The sequence below is a fragment of the Rhodamnia argentea genome, chromosome 3, assembly GCF_020921035.1.
Source record: "Rhodamnia argentea isolate NSW1041297 chromosome 3, ASM2092103v1, whole genome shotgun sequence".
NCBI lineage: Eukaryota > Viridiplantae > Streptophyta > Magnoliopsida > Myrtales > Myrtaceae > Rhodamnia > Rhodamnia argentea.
The window spans coordinates 14,810,951-14,831,667 of record NC_063152.1 but is presented as its reverse complement, the minus strand read 5'-3'; the positions used below and the strand labels follow the sequence as shown (position 1 = coordinate 14,831,667).

General features: G+C 38.2%; 1 protein-coding gene and 1 long non-coding RNA gene across 2 annotated transcripts in view; both read left to right on the top strand.

Annotated features, from left to right (window-relative positions):
• The window catches only part of LOC115729247 (disease resistance protein RUN1-like), a 1,053,956-nt gene that overhangs the window by 364,156 nt on the left and 669,083 nt on the right, over window positions 1-20,717 (top strand). The window lies entirely within an intron of this gene.
• The window catches only part of LOC125314488, a 117,559-nt gene that overhangs the window by 21,788 nt on the left and 75,054 nt on the right, over window positions 1-20,717 (top strand). The gene's annotated exons all lie outside the window — the stretch shown is intronic.

Here is a 20,717-nt window from a genome sequence, read left to right as displayed (position 1 = left end):
TGACCATCGGGACTAGTGATTGACCCTCGCAATTGAATGACAGCCAAGGTCGCCATGGCTCGAGTAATTCTTAAACGTGATTTTAATCATGGGTCGATACGCGTAACTCCTAAAAGCTGCCCGTTAGTTTGAGATGCGCTGAAAATTCTATTGATCGAGATTTATCGCGAATCGAGCTTCGGAATTTGACGGCGGACCTTCGAGGGTTTCAATAAATAAAAATTTTGGACGTTTTCTCATCCTGTGTGAAATTCCTTCGTGGTTCGTCCCAAAAAGGTTCGGGAAAAGTAGATTTGGACTGGGTATGGGAAAGGACCCATTTGCCCTCGAAAATACCCCATTTTTCACTTGGAACGAAGGGTATTTTGGTCATTTCCCCTTTTGGACGAGATTGACTAGTCAATGAGGGGAGATAATTATTTTTTTCTCTTGATTTTGTGGGCATAATTAATTATTATTAACCTATATTAATTATTATATTGGCCTCTTCTTCTTCATTATCCAAGAACTCTCTCTCTCTCTCTCTAGCTCACTTTCTCTCTACCTCACTCTCCCTCTCCCTCTCCCTCACTCACTTGGCCGAACACCCTCTCTCTCACCCTCCATTGCCGAAAATTCTTCGAGCTCTCCCCGGAGTCGCTTTGGATAGTTTGAGGTTCCTAGATCGTCGACAAATCGCTGGCCGTGCAAAGATCGCAGGAACCGCCGCTTGGTTCGATCTTTTCCTCGACCGTTCAACGGACGTTTTGCGAGTTTTTGAGGTATGATTGTTTCTAAACCTAAATTAGGTGACTAGGCTGCTAAAAGACCATGAAATTGTGAATTTTTGATGAAGAAAATTGTTGGATTTGGGCTTGAGGAGGGGCTGGACGAAAATTGCAGATTTGAGGAGAAAGAAGGCTTGTTCTTGCATGAATAGTAAGTCAAGAAGATAATAGTGGTCAAAGTTTAACTATGGTTACTTTATGCCCTAACTAGAGTTACTTTATGCTATAGTTTAATCATGGTTAGGTTAGTATTTGACTCTAGTTAATTTTTGAACCATGATTAGTTAATATATTAACTAGGGTTATTTTTATGTGACATAAAGTCGTTATGCCACGGTGCTAATTAAATGTGACATTATTATAGTATAGTACTGTGGTCGTGAATTAATTATATGTTAGAAAATTATTATTGTTCGGCCGTGATAAATTTCCATGTTAGTATAATTTTAGTGGCGCGTAATTTATATATTGCTACGTTAGCGTAATATGGTCGCATGACGTGGATTGGATATTATGGTAGTATTAATTGATCGGGTAGTCTGAATTAATATTTGAATTAGTGTGAATTAATCGGGTGATCCCGAACTATTAATTCTCTAACGTGAGTAAATCACGTGGTCCCGAACTATTCTAAGAAAATGAGAAGGTCGTATTCAATCAAGTCGTTCGAGGCCAAAGTGAGCCGTATTCGTCCGATCGTCCGAGACCGAGGAAATGAGGAGGTCATATTCAATCAAGTCGTCTGCGGCCAAAGTGAGCCGTATTTGTCCGATTGTCCGAGACCGAGAAAGTATGATGGTCATATTCAATCAAGTCGTCTGAGGCCAAAGTGAGCCGTATTCGTCCGATTGTCCGAGACCGAGAAAGTAAGAAAGTCGTGTTCAATTAAGTCGTCTGAGACCAAAGTGAGTCGTGTTCGACTAATTGTCCGAGACTTGATCCGGTCGTGTTCCTATTGTCCGAGACCGAGATCCGTGGATCGTATTCCTATGTGTCCGAGACCCGGGTATATGTATAGAGCCGTGTTCCATAAAGGTCCAAGGCTCAATGTTATGAACTTATTTGATGGCGGTGGAGTAACGTGGAATATTCTGGAGGAACGTGGAATATTTTTGGAGTAACGTGGAATATTCCGGAGTGACGTGGAATATTTCTGGAGTAACGTGGAATATTCTCAAGTGACGTGGAATATTCTGGAGTGACGTGGAATATTTCTGGAGTAACGGAGAAATTTTCGGAGTAATGTGGATATTTATATTATGGCCCGATGTGTTAAAAACGTGCCCTGGAGCACGTAGAATATTTTATTGTCAGACCGAGGCGTGGAACGCCGAGAGGGGAGTAACGTAGAATATTTGAGAAGGTGTGAGAATTTTCGGAGAAATAATGGAATTTTCTGGAATTTAATTGGGGAATTTTTGGGTAAGAAAGAAAGAGTTGTTGGAAATTGTTGCTCGCCTAGATTGTGTCCGGAGGCACTAGCGACCTGATTTAGGGTTAGAGATTTTCCTACTGAGATTTTTTCGCACCCCGTCGTGGGTTCGTTGTTTTTCGGACCCTCCGCCTCAGCCATGAATGACCCGCCTCAAAGGTTCGGGATCCTGCGGGACATGGAAACCGTGGTGACAGAGTACCCAGTAGGAGAGGACAAGGTGTATTATAGGCACGTGACTACGATATTGGTGGATACCAGAGAGCCTTTTTGGAAGATTCATACGTATGTGGCGTGGACGTACCGCCACGGGGATTTGCTAGTGGGACCACCGAGAGGATTTGATGTTCCCTTTGATGGAGTCGGAGAATTTGATCCGGTAAATGCTGCTCCTCCCGATGGCGTGGTAGTGCATCCAGATGTTGGGCCCGGAGTTTTGGCGCCTAACCCCATAGCCGCGGTACCTGCGGAAGAAGATGGTGAAGTTGTGGAGCCTTCGGATGTCGAGCGATCTCCCGAGTTGGATGAGGACGAGTTGGCAGTCTTAGGCGAGATTGTGCCGGATAGCGAGGATGAGGCTTAGGATAGTCGGTCTCTCGGTTTTTGTGGAGTGTTGTATTTTGGTAGTGTAGCGGGCTTCGACCACGTATCTTTTGTTGTAGGTGGTCACGGGCTTGTACAATGGCCCCTGAAGCCTTAAGTTTGACAGTTTGTAACAACTATGTATATATGTACATATGTGTGTTTTGTTTACCATCCCAAGTTATCATAGTTTTGTTGGTTTTCTGTACGGGGATTGTTGTTGCTTCCACATGTGTTGTTTAATTTTGTTGGCCCGAGGATCCCGGAGAACCGTACGCAAACGAGGCCAGGTGGGATGTCGACGGTTCGTAGGGTTCGGGTCGTGACATAACTAGTCATCAGCAAAGGGAATTTACCAATTCCAACTAGAATGAATATTATCTACTTGTTATGCAGAAGTTTACAAGATGTTAATTGTGCATTTTCAACCTATTAGTGTTGGTTGACAAAAAAAAAATATTAGTGTTGTTGTTATCCTTATACGATGATGGTGCTAGAGATACCAAATCTAGGCATGAACCGCCTTTTGACAACATCGCAATTATCATAGAGGAATATTTCAGTGTGGGTTCATCAAAGATGATGATGCAAATGTCGGTGATCGCTTGTCGATTGTGCTATAATGCTATGACAAGTCTATTTTTGTGGAAGGGGAAATTTGATGCAAGTTATACCAAGTTAATCTATTTGTCAAATTTGCACTAGACTATAACGCTTTGTGATTGGTTTTGTCTTGCACTATGTAACTTTCTTTTAACTGAAATGAATATTTCCTTTTGACAAAAAAAAAATTTGTTGTTGAATTAAGTTACTTACAACATAGGCATGCTTTTACTGGAGTATGTTACTAACAATTTGAGGAATTTCCGAAAGGCAAATTCGATAATAAGTTATCAAGCTGTTTAGAGATTTATACTATTACAAACTAAATTAAATTAGATATGCACAATTCCAATTTAGACTTTTCGATCAATTGTTCCTGGAAATTGTTGACGTCGCATCTAGTCATTGCTGCCTTTCCTACGTGGCATGTTGACATAGAAAACTTTACTTGAATATGACGTCCTACATGAATTGTAGCAAGTTCCGGTGATAATTGTCCAAATAGACTACATTAGAATGTTACGCAATGCTTAAGACTACTTTGGCAAATTTGAAAAGTTTAACACTGAATTCGTATCGATACAACAAATTGAAGACTGGATTGGTATTTCTTTTGGGTTTCATCTTTACCAACATTACCAATAAGGATGACTCTTCCTTTTGAGTTATCACCACAATTCACATTTCTTCACTCTTCAAAGAGTTAAACAAACTTGCATTTTTTATCATATGTCTTGAGCAACCGCTATAACTGTTGACACATTATAGAATCGGTCCCAAGATATACATGCAAAGAGCGCATTTAGCCAAATTGGATCCTTGAGAGTTAGTAGAGAATGTACCATTAGGCAACACATATCTTTTCTACTCTTCTTTTTTTTTGTCGAACTTTTCTACTCTTCTAACAACACCATTTCTCAAGTAGCAGTTATGCGCGGTGTCCATATTTACCACAATAGTTCCAAGTGAATGATGCATGAGAAGCTCAACCAATATCAGTATAACACTTTTCCTATTTTGAAAAGGTTGGTATCCAAGACTATTCTATAATGATGAAGTCTTTGTTTGTCAAACATTATGTTCAAAGTCATAATACCCTTAGTAAAAGTTTTGCAAATTGGCATTCAATTCATCCATTTTCTTTTTCAAATCCTCCAATTCCTTTTGAAACTTCTTAACATTTTCTTTGATCTCATTTTTGTGATGCTTCAAAGCCATGTTTTTCTTTTTCAAAACCATCACTTTTTTTCCTTCAAAGAATGCAATTTATCCTGTAATCTCTTGTTTTCATCAATAAGAGAATCATTTAATTTCTTTAACAAAGAATTTTTCTTACTAACCTTTCTGAATCTACCACAGGATCATCCGAGGCATCTTGAAGCTCTTCAAATGCATACAAAATAGGATCATTTACCTCTTTTTCACAATTGCTACGAGTCATGAGACAAGGGAAAAAGACATTACAAGTGGCGTAAATATTGTACGAGACTCATTGGAATGTGATAATATTTTTTCTTGATCACTTGTTGCTTCAACAAGATGCAATCACTTTCTTTTGGACAAACGATGGATCAGCTACACAAATTTGAACGAAATCAAATGTGAGTGGAGATCAAAGTAAACCGCGAACTAGGAAAAGGCGGTGAAAATTGTGGCCCTTGTGATGTATGTGTCTTGCTAATGAAGACTTGGGCCTTGCTTGAGCTTCTTTAAAAGAAACGAAGACCGGAAGGAAGGGAGGAAGATGTGAAGAAACGAAGGAAGAAGCCTTTTTCTTTCTTTTCTTTTCTTTTCTTTTGATTTTAGGGTTTGTACCAACTTTTTTTTGGACAAAAGTACACATATTCTATTTGCGAGAACTCACATGCTTGTCGGCCGGCAACATTTGGCCGACCACTAGGTACAGACCTTTATGTAAGACTAATTTAGTCACTTTAGAATATTATTTAAAATAATATTTATTTTAGTCTTTTTTATTATAAAACGACTCTCCGTCATGTGTTTATTTATAAATTTTTCGAATGATAACTATCAAATCGTTTCTATTAATAAAAAAAACAAAAAATGAGCCACTGGAATCAAAGACATGGATTCGCTCCAGATATGTGCATGTAGAAGTGACAAGGTGGTGGGGGTGGCCTGCCCGTCAAAATCAACTTTATCTTTATTCTTTCCACGGCAAAGTCGCATGGAGCGAAGCTACCACGAAGGTGATTAGCAAATATCCCCTTTGGCTTTTGACAAAGCAACAAAGACAAAGAAACAGGAAGGAAGGAGAGCTATCATCAACTCACATTGAATTCAGCGTAATTAGTGGGCTCGATTAACGTGAACGAAGTTCATACGTAACATCGATTTCGATTAGTAACAAAATAAGCTAGACACTAGGCGCAATGCCTGCCACATCCAAAGTTAGCAGATAGTTTACACTTTCGAAGTGCCATTTCTTCATTAAAGTCCAAACGCGGATCTCCTCTTTTGGACTAAGTAATCTGAATGGAACGTGCTCTTTCACATCTCGACGAGCACCCGTCTAGAGTATCCATTTCTTTTGAAAAGTACTTGCACTTTGATTTGACAGGAAATGATATTACTAAGCAAATGAATTCCAAAAGAAAGCATCCAATGCAAAAGGCCCTACTACAACAAAAGATCATTCACTCTAAAATAATATAAAATAAGCTATTGGCCTACCAATTAATAATTTCAATGCGTTTTCCTTTTAGACAAGTCCTCATTTCTCTGAACATTTTACATTAGAACCAACCGCATTACTTTCGATTGAGCAAAATGTTAGATCTATTTTGATCCCGAACTATGCAGGGAAAAGGTATTATTATCCAATTTCTAAGTAAAATGCCTAATGCATAGAAAATGTGACCTACCGATTATTGGTGATGACACACTCGTGTCGTTACCCTTTTCTCAAATCAACACAGGTATCTACGTGCATGCATGACAAATAGATCTCGTGTAGGAAATTAAGTCATTTGGATTGCTTCATTCCCATTGTATAGTGATCTATCTCTAGTAAGCAAACCATGAAAGGGCATAGCGAAAAATCATGCGAATTTTGGCTACCAAGATACTAGCATGCAACAAATCACGAGCTGAGCTTGTTGAGCCCACCGGGCACCGTCTCCTTCTCTCCAATTTCCTCCTCGTTCCTCTCATCAGCTTTGCCCACAAAGATGAAAATTAACGAAAAAGAAAGAGAATACAGACAAAATCGAATGGGGAACAAAATCTCATTAGTTGCGAACGCCATTTTCCCGGAAGCCACAACCTAGTATTTTATTGGGCTGCTACTATGTCGTGACCTAAAAATTGGGTTCTTAGATTAATTGATTACCATGTTAATTAAATTTGTTAGAGATAGCCTTATCACCTAGTGGGGGTGAACATGTGATAATAAAAAAATTATTTGAAAATATCGTGGAATTAGAATAAACAAGTTTAGAGTTTCATTTAGAGTCCGATCAAGTATACATTCTCAAATGACCTCAAAGTCCGACTATGCACAATTTAATTATCATAAAAGAAGCACAGAGAGATTAAGGATAGAGAATTTTGCACGGAGAGTTTATAGTAGTTCGACTTTGTTTAAGTTTATATCCACTTCTTTATGTTGACAATTAATCGACTGGATTCCATTTGTGAATAACTCAGATGTCACAATACAGTGACAATTCTTGAGTCGATAGAATCCCATCTTGTACTCTCGCACTTGTACTCTCGCACTTGTATAAGAACCTCTAAGTATTACAGTATTTGAATTAAGAATATATGAATAACCTTGAAGTTCTATTGAACTTTGGAAATGTATATTCTAGACTCTCTCTTACTCTCTTCAATCTTGTGATCTTCTTTTATGCTCCTTCACCTTCAAACTATCCATTGTAATGTCTCCAGAAGATTGCTCTCCAAGTTTTTTATTTGGACGAGATTGTATGCAAGGAATTTCGTGGTTGTTGAGAAATAATAAAAAGAAAGAAATTTTCATTAGATCAAATCGTCAATACAATGGTGATATGGATATTCAAAGATAGAATTCTTCATTTGATAATCCATCCTCGTCTTCCTTTTTATTGAACAAGGTGGGTCCCACGTTGAAGGGTGGAGTTGATCATAAAACCCAAGACGAGGATCTTGCTGAACACTGGAGACTTCATGAGTGTTGGACCATCAAGGGTTACGGCGATTCGTCGGTAAACATGAAAAAAAGGATCGAGGACAAGAATTCGTGAAGAAAGTTTCAGATTTCGTATGTGCAAGGAATAGAAGAGAAGACGAGAAGCACATAAACATAGTATGGGAATGGAGCAGCAAGGAAAAAGAAGAAAAAAAAAACAACAGAACAAATGGGCCCACATTTGAGTCAGCGTGGTACAGGCATGTGAAAGGTGAAAAAGGCAAGGGGTAAAATGGTCAGAATACTATTGAAAGAGTGTGTGAGCCAATGAAAAAAGCGGTACTCTAATTTTATTGTCAATTAATTTCAAAATATAATACTTTTCAGAATTTTTTTTTTTGGTCGGAAATACTTTTCAGAATTGAAGACATACCCCATCTCACAATTATTCGAATTTCTTTCGGACGGCTCCTCTAAACATTTAGGCCTTTTGCACACAAGTAATATTTTTTTTTCTTTCCTTCCGAATGCGTTTCTTTTCACGAGCATACATGTGGTTTTAATTGTTCATAAATCTAATGACTTATGATGTTTTTAATCATGTCTAAAATATTGAGATACACGTATGAATTATGTTATAGAAGTATCACATTGGATAAATCTATCACCGGTGCTCACTCGTAAGGGAGAGATTGTTGAGATACAATGGTGAGTTGCGTTAAAGAAGTCCTCCACTGGAGAATCGATGTGGTCTAAATCTTTTGAGTGAAGTTGAGTCCAACTAGATATGTTGACGAGCCCGGGCTTGGATTCTCTCTTGGCTATTTACTCAGGTGAAGGTATCCGGCTTCTATTGCAAGCTCCGAACATAAAATAGATATCATAAAACGCGCCGTAAAATCTTAATGAAGAAGGAAGGAAACCGATATTTGTCGGTTTGGATTAGGATGTAGAAATCCCCACTACACCGGCGCGACGAGGAAAACAAATAGTTCAAAGATTAGGCCAAAAGAAAAAAACAAAAACAAAAACTTTAGTATTGACCGGTGTGATGAATTAGCAATTTTTCATATGATTAAATAATGATCGAGAAATCGGACAAAAAAAATGATCTAGAAAATAATGATCGAAAGGCTATTCAAAACACCATCATGAAAATATGATCCAAGAGTAGTAATTGCATAACATATTACGTGCTCACCAAAAGGCAATCAAGGATCATGCGAGGCCAGAGACGCTCAAGTAGGTGTTGGCGTTTCTGATCAACTTACTTCACACCATGATCAAGATCACGCTTGTCATGACGCTCGCTGGCTGCGTTTGCTCATCATTCTTGGAGCTGTGGTAACCCTTGCTCTCCGGCGGTGGAGCTGAAGCTAAGCTTGTTGAGCTCGGCAGGCCCCACCGTCGCCTTTTCTGCAATTTCGTCATCCCTCTCTTATCTGCTTTGTCCATTAATATAACCTCTTTTCTTTAACGATTCGTTGTTATTTTCTTAGATGCTTTTTATCCTATTTTTCATAGAGAGTACTATCGCAACGTAAAGGCGGTATGACAAATCGTGTTTTCGTTCCTTACAATTGCATTAGTTATAGATTTGGGTGAGACAAGAATTCAATTTTTCGTGCTTAGTAGGAATTCACTTTTTGAAGCAAAAGCTCGTGAGGGCTAGCAATTGATATATCTTTCGCGTAGTTGTGTATTGTTATTTTCACAAAAATAAAAAAAGTTCATTGGTTGCGAACGACATGTCCTATAAGCCACAACGAAGTGTACTATTGGGGAGCCAATGGAGTAGCTAACCTAGTTTTTAATGATATGAGTTACTGTATTTTCCACATAAGCTAAAAAAAAAAAAGAGAGAGACGGCTTAGAGATTTTGCTCTTTTTTTTTTTGTTGCAAAAAAGGCATAAAAAATCCTAAATTATGTTGATTGTAACATAGTCGCTCTGTACATTTTTAATGACACAAAAAATCTCAAACTTGTGGACGTGTATTTGAGGTAAATGTGTCACAGAGGTATAATTTTGGAATTTTTCAGGTCAACAAAGAAATGAGAGGGAATATGTCACACAAGTATAAATTTGAGATTTTTGGTGCTATTAAAAATTTGAAGTAAATATGTCATATATATTTAAAATTTTTAACATCATAAAAAATAATTTAAATTAAATATATCACAGTAACATAATTTATAATTTTTAGCTATTGTTTCCCTTTCTTTACGCCATCCCTTTGGGGGCCCCAAATAGCGACAGAAGATAAGAGCAAGAAGACTACGGTATCCGTGAAAACGTGTGAACAAATAAAAGTCTTGTCCTTTTATTAGAATTCAATGTCGATGTCGGAGCATTGAGATAAAGCTGGTGGGGACCTCTGGAAAGAAGCAAAGACGCGAGTGGACGACATTTATGTTTGACTTGAGTCAATTTTGGCTTTTTAGCTCCTCCCAAGGGACACGGCATTATTATTGGCTGATTGGATGGGATTGGATCGGATTATGAAAGCACCTTGTTCCGATTTTTTCAACACTTCTCGTAAAGGCTTTTTTTTCGGGAAAAAAAAATTAGGGAGAAAGCTTTGATTTTTTCAAATGGACGCTCGACATGTCCCCCGCGTGTTCGAGACGGTGCTTCTTTGGACTGCTAACTTTAGATAGTGTATATTTATATTCTTTTTTTTTATAATCGAGGTTTTTCAAATATAATGAATTATTCTTCGAAATGATCGGGATATGTCAATACTATCAGATAAATCCCCAAGACGTGATCGTTGGGAATAGAACCCGAGATCTCATCGGTTTAATTATCTAAGACTCAAGAAGCTCAATCAATTTGTTCAACGCCCTATTGACTATATATTTATATTCTTTGGTACACCAGAAAAGCAAAGAATATGTTACTAGTACATGAATACATGGAAAAGGAAAGGAGCTACCGGCTTAGATTTTCTATCAAAAGCTAATCGGCGGAATTGGGCAAAGTAAGATGCAAAGGGTATCTTTCATTTCAGTATAATTATTACGAACCTCAAAGCAGAGTAAAAAGTTAAAAAAAGTAAAGAAAACCTTAAGAGGCACAAAGAAATAAAAGGGTAATGGCGATGAACAATCAAAGTCTAAGTCAATCTCCCACTAAATAAGAAGATCAGCATTTTACGAATTAAAAAAGGGAATGAGACAATGGCAAACGGAATCTCGAGAAGAAGAGCAACTCAAAAAGGAAAGTCACCGGAGAATCTTGCCTTTCCTTTTTTTTTTTTTGCCCCTCAAATTAAAAGATAGCCATCCTTGGCAAAGGCATGATGACCATCACTTGTCATAAATGTGCTTTCAATTGAATTCATTCCAATTTCTAATTAAAATTGAACGGATTGACTCAATTGACAAAACGTGACAATGATTATAACTCAATTGACACAACTAAAAAATTCATGATGGGTTTGGCAAGGGTGCAATAAATTTAAAACTTTTTTTTTATAATTTGCTCATCTATATTTTCTCGTGTTTAGATTCATGAACTTTCATTACTCAATCCAAAGCCACATTCATGCACTTCTTTTGCTCGAGTATGAAATTGAGGAGCATTTTTTATCGCTTGCCAATTTTTTAAACTGGCTTTAAAGTGATTGAGACCCAAGAAGTCACTTCATAGTATGGCGCTCATATTGGCTCCAGACCTCTCTAGTCGAGTTTTCAATTGGAGATAATTGTAGAACTCCTCAAAATCGGATTTTACAGTAAAAAATTACTCTTGATTGTTAGCAAAGTATGAGTGAGCGAATGAGTGAATGGGCAAACAGAAGTATGAGTGCCTAGACTTGAATTTCTTGTGCGTGGGTTGAAATCTCAGTTGTCTATTCTCTACTGCTAAATGTTAGTGAAAACTTGCACTGTCATCCCAAACAAATAGGAGAAGGAAGGATCAAATGGCCTTAATCCATTCTGCGCTCTAAAAAGGCCAACAAGCTCCCCGCTAAAAATTAGGAGGAGCAGTGATGCATCTGTCCGCTAAAGTCTAGAATATAGTGGGAACACCAATTAGAGTCAACAGAAAAAAATAACTTTTAACCTTCATAAGTCAAGAAAGTAGTGGGAACATCATCTCATATGTTTGTTTCTGCTCTGAAACCAAGGAGGGGGTTCATGCATGTGGTGCGTGGAAAGTAGAGCGTCGGTGCATTATTTAGCTTTATCAGTTGAACAGCCTTTATCCTAACGTGACTTTGGAGGAATGTGATGGGCACTCCGGAAAAATTACAAAAGCTTATAAAAAAATTGTTTGATAAAATAAAAGAAAGAAGAAAAACTGGCGTGTCAAGGGGGGGTGGAATTTACCTAACACGCCAAAGCGTAAAACTAAAATTGACGGTGTTCCTATGCATGATTTTATTATGTAATTCATACTCCGCAATAATAAGAAAGAACATGAGTTCCATTCTATGTTGAGCGGGCTAGGGTCCAAAGAGCCGCCCCAAGGGGATTCTCAAGAGAGCAATGCTTTTTGGATATGAGAAGGCTTTTATTATTTAAGTCTATAATTTTTTATTATTAATTTGAATTTGAGCTCATAAATAGCTACCGATATATATTCTTTTTTACTTATAATTAAGTGATATAATGAGAGATGCAAAATATTAATTATAATATAATCTTCTATTAAATATACTCTTAATTTGAAAATAAATCAGAATAAAATCTCGTATTATAATAACATAATCTATAATTTTTAGTGATTGTTTCCTTTCTTTTTACATGAGAATTCAACATCCACGCCTTTGAAGCTCTTCTTTGCAGTGCTCCTACTACTACTACTCCAGGGGTCCTACAGATTCGTCCTTTCATTGAGCATACGTTGGATGCCAACCAAGTGCACTCCCTTTCTAGGCAAGTCACGGATGAAGAGATACGGGACTCTATCTTCTTGTTGGCTAAAGGTAAGGCCCCGGGTCCCGATGGTTATAATGTCGATTTTTTCCAAAAAACCTGGGATGTCGTAGGCCCTTCGGTTGTGTTGGCGATAAAGGATTTTTTTGACTCTGGGATGCTTCTGAAGGAGATGAATACTACCATTCTCTCCCTAGTTCCGAAGATTCCCAATGCCTCAAGGTTGGATGACTTTCGTCCTATTGCATGCTGTAATACGATCTATAAATGTATCACTAAGATCCTAGCGAATCGGATTGCTGGTGTTTTGCCATCAATTATTAGTCGGCCCCGGAATGCTTTTGTTAAAGGAAGGAGAATAAGTGATAACATCATGTTGGCTCAGGAACTTTTCGCGGGGTTCCATCATGCTCCTTACCTCCCAAAGTGTGCTATTAAAGTTGACTTTCGGAAGGCGTATGATACTTTAGACTGGAATTTTCTGCATGTATCCTTGCAAGCATTTGGTTTTCCCTCCATGTTCATTAGGTGGATTATGGAATGTGTTACTACGCCGAAGTTCTCAATTGCTATCAATGGTGAATTACATGGCTTTTTCTCGAGCCGCAGAGGTATTCGGCGGGGAGACCCTATCTCTCCATACCTCTTCACTCTTATCATGGAAGTATTCTCGGGTATTATTAAAGCTAAGACATCTTCTCCGGGCTTTAAATTTTTTTTGCGCCGCAAGTCCTCTCATTGCCGCACCTTTTCTTTGCTCGATGATGTCTTGTTATTCTCTGAGGCAAATTTAGCCTCCACTACCTTGCTTAAGGAGGCTTTGGACATCTTCTCCGATCGGTCCGGTTTAATGCCTAATGCTGCAAAAAGTGAACTGTTTTTGTCGGGTGGAAGCATGGACCTCCTTGATAGCATTCGGCTTTTGTTTGGCTTCCATGAAGGTATGCTACCATTCCGATACCTTGGAGTACCAATTATATCCTCTCGTCCGAGTAAGGCGGATTGTGTTGCTTTGGTTAACACTATAACGGCTAGAGCTCATTCTTGGTCCCAACGCTTTCTCTCTTTTCTTTGTCGGTTGCAACTTATTAAATCAGTTTTACATGCCATTCATGTCTTTTGGGCGAGTGTTTTTAACCTTCCTAAATCTGTTCTCTCCCGGATCTAGGAATAGGTGGGGCAAGAGTTGCTTGGGCTGACATTTGTCTCCCAAAAGAGGAAGGGGGATTGGGCATTCGTAGACTTCTTGATTGTAATAAGGCTGCTGCTCTAAAGCATATTTGGACCTTGTTTAATGACAAAGAATCGTTATGGTGCAAATGGATACACTCCACATTTTTAAAGAACAAGAATTTTTGGGTTGTCTCTAAACCCACGGTTTGTTCTTGGTCATGGAAAAAGCTGCTGGATATGCGAGCTGAGTCTTATATGCACTTTAAATGGAGAATCGGAAATGGATTATACACCTCTTTTTGGTTTGATCTGTGGCATGATCGTGGCCCACTATAAAGGTTATTTACCAATAGAGATATATTCAGTTCTGGTGTTCCTCGCAATGCATCTGTACGAGCTTTCTTCACATCCTCTTGGCAGCCATCCCCTGTTCTGGAAACACTCACAACTTTGGGTGTAGCTGCCCCACTATTTATTGAAGATAGAGAGGACAGCATGATTTGGCTAGGTAACTCCTTGGGTTCTTTCTCTGTTTCGGCGGCCTGGGAAGCTATTAGAGCACGGGGTCGTAAGGTGTTTTGGAATTCGTTTATCCGGGATAAAGCCATTACACCGAGACATGCCTTTATATTATGGCTTGCAACTCGTAATCGACTACCGACGCAAGTTATGCTGCTCAGGCATCATAGAATCTCTGAAGGCTTATGTGCCTTTTGCCATCTTACACCAGATTCCATAGACCATCTATTTTTTGCATGTTCTGTTACATCCTCACTTGCATTATTTTGGGCTTCTAAATGTAATATATCGTGGGTCAACCAGCCATGGCAGGATTTTTTGCGTTGGATTGTCCCTCGATTGGGTGGTCGTTCTTTCCCTCACCGCGTTGCAAGGTTCTCTCTCGGAGCACTTTGTCATCTCATTTGGACAGAAAGAAACAACATCATTTTTAGACAGAAGACGTTGGTTATACCGGGTATCATCAAACATCTACTAAAGGTAGTAAGAGATAAAGGTCTCACCTTTGGCTGCATTGAGGACAATCCGCGCAATAGGTGTATTCAGTCGAAGTGGGGTATTGCTGCTTCCATCTTCATGGACCGGTCGGTGGTGCCTTAAGTTTTTTGTCCAGTATCTTTTTGCTGGGTTTTGGCTACTGTTTTGGCCTTTCGGTTTCGGTTACATTCTTGCCGGTATCTTGTTGTTTGTGTAGGTTGTTTTTCTGGTTCGACCAGTGTTGTTTTTTTGTATAGCTTTCTTTTGGTTTTTGCCTATACATCTTTGCACCTGGTGACACATGTCTGTGTTTCTACAGGTACGTTGGTTGTATATGGTTTGTATGTAGCGCTTTTGATTAGTCAATATATACCTTACCTTACCCAAAAAAAAAAAAAAAAACATCCACGCCTTTCCTTTGAGTGGGGCCCAATTAAGGACAGATGATAAGAGCAAAGAAGACTTCGGTATCCGTGAAAACGTGTCAATAAATAAAAGTCTTCTCCTTTTGTTGGAATCCAATGTCGATGTCGGAGCGTTGAGCCAAAGTTGGTGGGGGGCTTCTGGAAAGAAGCAAAGACGCGTGGACGACATTGATGTTTGACTTGAGTCAATTTTGGCTTTTTAGCTTCTCCAAGGAACACGGCATCATTATTGACTGATTTGATTTGATTGGATCATCAAAGCGATACCTTTTCAACACTTCTCATAAAGGCTTTCTTTTGAGAAAAAAAAAAAATTGATAAAATTTATCATTTATGAAATGTAAGGGAGAGAGCAAAAGAATGCATGTGCCTCTCTGCATTTGGCACGAAAGAATAGTGATAAAATCAAGGAGAGAATAACTTTTTTCGAAACTGGAGTGCGAAAGCACAAGGATCAATACAGTCAAAGTGAACGTAAATATTCATGAGCGTCCGATAAGAGCAAAGATTTCACCTCTCCAAGCAAAGTAAAAGAGAAAGAGCTATTAAATTTACCATATAGCCATGGCGCAGCATCCTTTTAACGAGATCAACACTTTATTATCCATATAAGGAAAAAAAAAATAAAGCACTGAGCAAATAGAAGCTATTTCCCCCAAGCCAAATCAATCAATCATAAAGTACACCTTTAATTACGATAGTATGATATTGTGGTCAGATAAATTTAACCGACGGTGGATAGTCAAATTTATTAACAATTCAATTAAGAATAAATCTAACATTAACCAAAGACATGTTAAGGTTAAACCCCATAGTAAGGTGTGGGCTCATCCTTAAGCACCCTTATTAAAAATATTCTTTATTGACCCACGAGAACAGGAAGTCATGCATCTGGGTATCAAGCGGGAATATATAGTGAAGATCAAAGAGCGAACAAACTACCGCTAACAAAGCACCAAATCTTAAGCAATTCATTGCTCATTGTTAACCGCTCTCGTTTCTTGTTTCCAATGGCTGCTTCTTCTTCTTCTTCTTCTTCTTCTTCTTCTTCCAAGCGTAGATGGAGTTACGATGTCTTCCTGAGTTTCAGGGGCACGGACACCCGCAATAACTTCCTCGGTCATCTCTACACAGCTCTAGACCAGAGAGGAATAAACACTTACATGGACAGTGAAGAACTGAGGACGGGGGAGCAAATGTCACCGGCACTTATGGAGGCGATCGAGGAATCCCAAATCGCCATCGTCGTTTTCTCTGAGAACTATGCCTCATCGAAATGGTGTTTGGATGAGCTGGCAAAAATTATGGAGCGCAAGGAGCAAAGAGATCTAATGGTTTTTCCGGTGTTTTACAAGGTGGAACCATGCGAAGTGAGAACGCCGAGAAAGAGTTACTTAGAAGCTATGGCTAAGCATGAGGACAAGTTTGGGAAGGATTCGGAGGAAGTGAAGGGATGGAAGAAAGCTCTTTATGGGGCTGGTAGCTTATCTGCGCTGCATTTTACTGATGGGTACGTGAGAACACTTCTAGCTTCTACTAATTCAATTAGTCCATTTCTTTCCATACTTAATCTTCTCTAAGGTTTGGCATCCCATAAAGTTAGTTGTATTTCTATAAATTCTTGATCGTGCAAAATTCTTTTCTGCTGGTTTGTACCTGTTCTTTCCATTCCAATCTTTTTAGTTTCATCTGTACACTTCTCATTAATGAATCATGACGAAAATTCTTCCATCACCAAGCAGATCTGATTCTACCACATGCTCTAGGACAGCTTTAAAGAATTCAATTTTGGTTCGGTTCTGGTTTCGATTTGTTTTCCCAGTTCGGTTCTGAACTGCATTTTTATGTTTCTCTCGATTTTGTTCGGTTCTGCAAATTGTCGAATTTCCCAGATCTGTTAGACATACTCTATTTCCTTTCATTATTCAGTTTCATTAATTGTGCGGGTAACAATCAATGGAAACATAGCTAGGACCATATCCTGAGCAGATTCAAGCATACATTACCAACGGATCAAGTTTACTAACGAGTTTACTAAGAGGGAGTCCATTTTTTTTTTTTTTATGACTGAGGTTCTGCGCGGCCGACGAGCTTCGCTCAACACAGCGGTGGAGCACGAGAGGGAGTTCGTTTTCCGCTACGCTTGTGTCAAGTTTTCTAGATTAGTCATCCTTGTCCTTCCCAATGGAGATAAGGATTTAGAACAGAGAGTTCTTATGAAGAAGTGTCTCTCAGGCTTCGTTACATTCGTCTCTTTTCAATTACATCAAACCTTTCATTGACCAATAAAGACACCACTCTTGCAAGAGCATTTCTCCATCTTGGGATAGCTACTTATTCATTTTCTTGAGCATTTGGAAATTGAATGGCTAATTGAAGGGAAAAAAGCCCATTTCAATGAACTTTTCAAAGAGATCAAGACAATGCCTATTGGCATTCGAGTATATCCAAAAATTAATTCATATTCTTAATAAATACAAAATGGATCCTTTTTTGGTCAGAAAATGCAAAATAGCTGGACACACAACGATCAAAATAACATGAAACATATTTTCTTAGAAATGGGGCATCTTGCTAGTTGAACATATTTTATTATTCATCTCCAATTATGTCGCGTGCAAGTTTCTTAATCAATGATTCTCTTTGAACACTTATATGTTTCTCGGATTGTTCTAAAAGCAGTTTCAACTAATTTTCTGTTGTCAGATATGAAGCAGGGCTTATCAAACATATCGTAGAGACAATTTCAGCTCAACTAAATCGAATGTGCAGGCCCTTATATGTTGCCAGATATCCGGTTGGTATAGATTCCCACGTACAAGAGCTTAAAAAAATCTTATATCTACAGTCCAAGGATGATGTTCTTATGGTAGGATTATGGGGACAAGGGGGTGTAGGGAAGACAACCCTTGCTAAAGCCGTGTGTAACGCTGTATTTAGAGAGTTTCAAGGTTTTAGTTTCTTGGGACATGTCAGAGAAAATTCCAATGATTTGGTTCTTTTGCAAGAAAAATTGCTATCGGAGGTATTACCGGGGAAGAGCTTTACAGTCTTCAGTGCTGATGGAGGAAGTCGATTGATTCAGGAGAGACTCTATAACAAGAAAGTTTTTATTATTCTTGATGACGTGGATGACGAACGCCGCTTAAATGCTTTAGCTGGAGATTGTGATTGGTTCGGTAAAGGAAGTTGGATAATTATCACAACAAGAAATAAGCATATGCTAACTTCTTGTGGGGTAGATTCGAATTGTATATATGAAGTCAAAACTCTCAAGGATGGGGAAGCTCTTGAACTTTTTAGAAGGCATGCTTTTCTAACAAATCAGCAAATGGAAATGAGGAGCAATCTTGTTGATAGTGTTTTACATTATGCAAGAGGCCTTCCTTTGGCACTTGAGGAGTTGGGTTCTTTCTTGTGCGGTAGACAAGAACGTGAATGGGAATGTATCCTGCAAAAACTTGCCAAAAGTCCTCACCAAAAAATCAATGATGTGCTAAAGGTAAGCTATGACGGATTGGAGCCCTATGCAAAGGATATTTTTCTCGACATTGCTTGTTTCTTCAAGGGGTATGGGAGAAAGTACATTAAGAACGTTCTTGATAGTTGTTATGGTTTCGATACAACTATTGTAGTACAAGTCCTCATTGAACGCTCCTTGGTTAGTGATGAGAGTGCATCCTTACAAATGCGTGACTTACGACAATTGATGGGTATGGATATCGTCAAACAAGAATGTTGGGATGATCCCAGAAAACACAGTAGGTTATGGCTTGATGATGATGTTCTTGATGTTCTATCAGAAGATGCAATATGATAATTCATATTCTATGCTTATCTTTGACTGTGTTTAATATATTTTCAAAGTAGCCTGAATTCATTCAAATTAACTATGCAGGCACCATCCGCAATAAAAGCTATAGTTCTACGTTTACGAGTGCGAGAAGAGATGTATATTGGTCCTAATGCTTTCACAAAAATGAGAAAGTTGAGGTTACTCATCCTACATAATGTAGATAATTCTTTCCAAGGTCCCATTCGTCTTCCTAATGAGTTAAGGTGGTTTGAATGGCCTAACTGTGCCTCGATTCCAATATTTAGCGATGGTCAAAAGAAGTTAGTTGGACTTGATCTGCGGAATACCAATGTCGAAGCAGTGCTGAAACAGTTTCAGGTACGCATTTACTTGGTCCTCTTCTGATTACTTATAACTGTAGGTATTAAATCTGATGATGCAACATCCGCGATAAGTATATCCCTTATACGTATTAAAGCATCAAATGTAGGCTGTCAATCTAGTACATGAACCAGTGCTGTTAAAATCTTCCCGTTCTAAATACTCCTGTCTTCTAACTGGCAAGTTGTTGGTTATAGTTGAAATACATAGAGGGAAGAAATCATTTTTTCTAATACTTGTACTTCCATTGATTTTTTAATTAAGTCCACGTGCTTTAATTTTTCTAATCAAGTGCATGTGTAATTTAAATTTTCTAATGAGGTTATTTTATTTACACATAGTGTCTAATCTAGTCTTTCCGGTATCAAATCCGTCTAAATCCAAGCAATGTGATTATCGAAGGCGCCACCCAATTCTCTCTCTCTCTCGCCCCCCCCTTCCTCTTTCCTTTGGTGCAACCTGCCATGCGGCATTTTATTCCACGTCATAATGCGGAGTCATCCAATGGTTCGCGTCAGCTAATTGATTGGATAATTTATGTAAGTAGAAGGACTTGATTTGAAAATTTAAAGTGCAGTGATTTTGATTAATTGAAAGTACAATGATAAAAAGTTTTATTTTCCATACATATACCAAAAAAGAGGATGAGTGAGCTCAACCATCATGACTTTGAGCTGAAAATTGAAACAAAAACTTACTGGTAAGCTATGTTATGAAATAGTTGGTAATTTAAAAATACCTCGTAACTTAAAAGTGTAGGTAACTTACTAATCCATTACGGACTTACTTAGTTTTCAGTCTAGATTTTGTTGGCAACGGAATTTGACAATTACCAACATCTTTCACCTTTTACTAAACAAGTTTTCAGTCAAAATTTTATTGGCAACAAAATTTGACGTTAGCGTCTTTCGGCTTTCACTAGTACGGAGTAGTGTACCAATTTTTGCACTACAGAACAACAGAATTGTCCCCATGTAATTTGTTAAAATCATAAGGATAAATTATTTCCCCGTGGACATAGAGAAGTAGTTACTTGTTCACCGGCGTTTTCTGCATTGATGTTTACAAAGTTATGATGTCTGAAAACTATTGTATCTATAGGTTCCAAATTGATTTCATAATTCTTGCAGGGCTTTAAAAAATTGAAGTTTGTATTGTGTTACTTTCATTTGTATATTATTGGTTCGTATTGTGTTACATGCTCGGAACATTGTATGCACTTATATTATTATTCAATAAATATTGCCATCCGACGTCTTATATTTTCTTTTAATCAGAGAATAAACCTACATTATGAGGTTTCAATCAGCTTTAAATAGAATTGATGTCTATGTCTATATATGTGTGTGTGTTACAGTTTCTGCATCGTATATATTTTTCTAGCAAAAAATTCACGTCTACATCAACATCTTATTGTAACATAACCGATGTAGTGTTAGATCCGTGCACGGCACTTGCATCTTATTAGTGTTCTATAAAACTTTGTAACTTTAATATATTGGTAAGATTTATAAAAATATTGGTTGTCTTATATAACATGACCA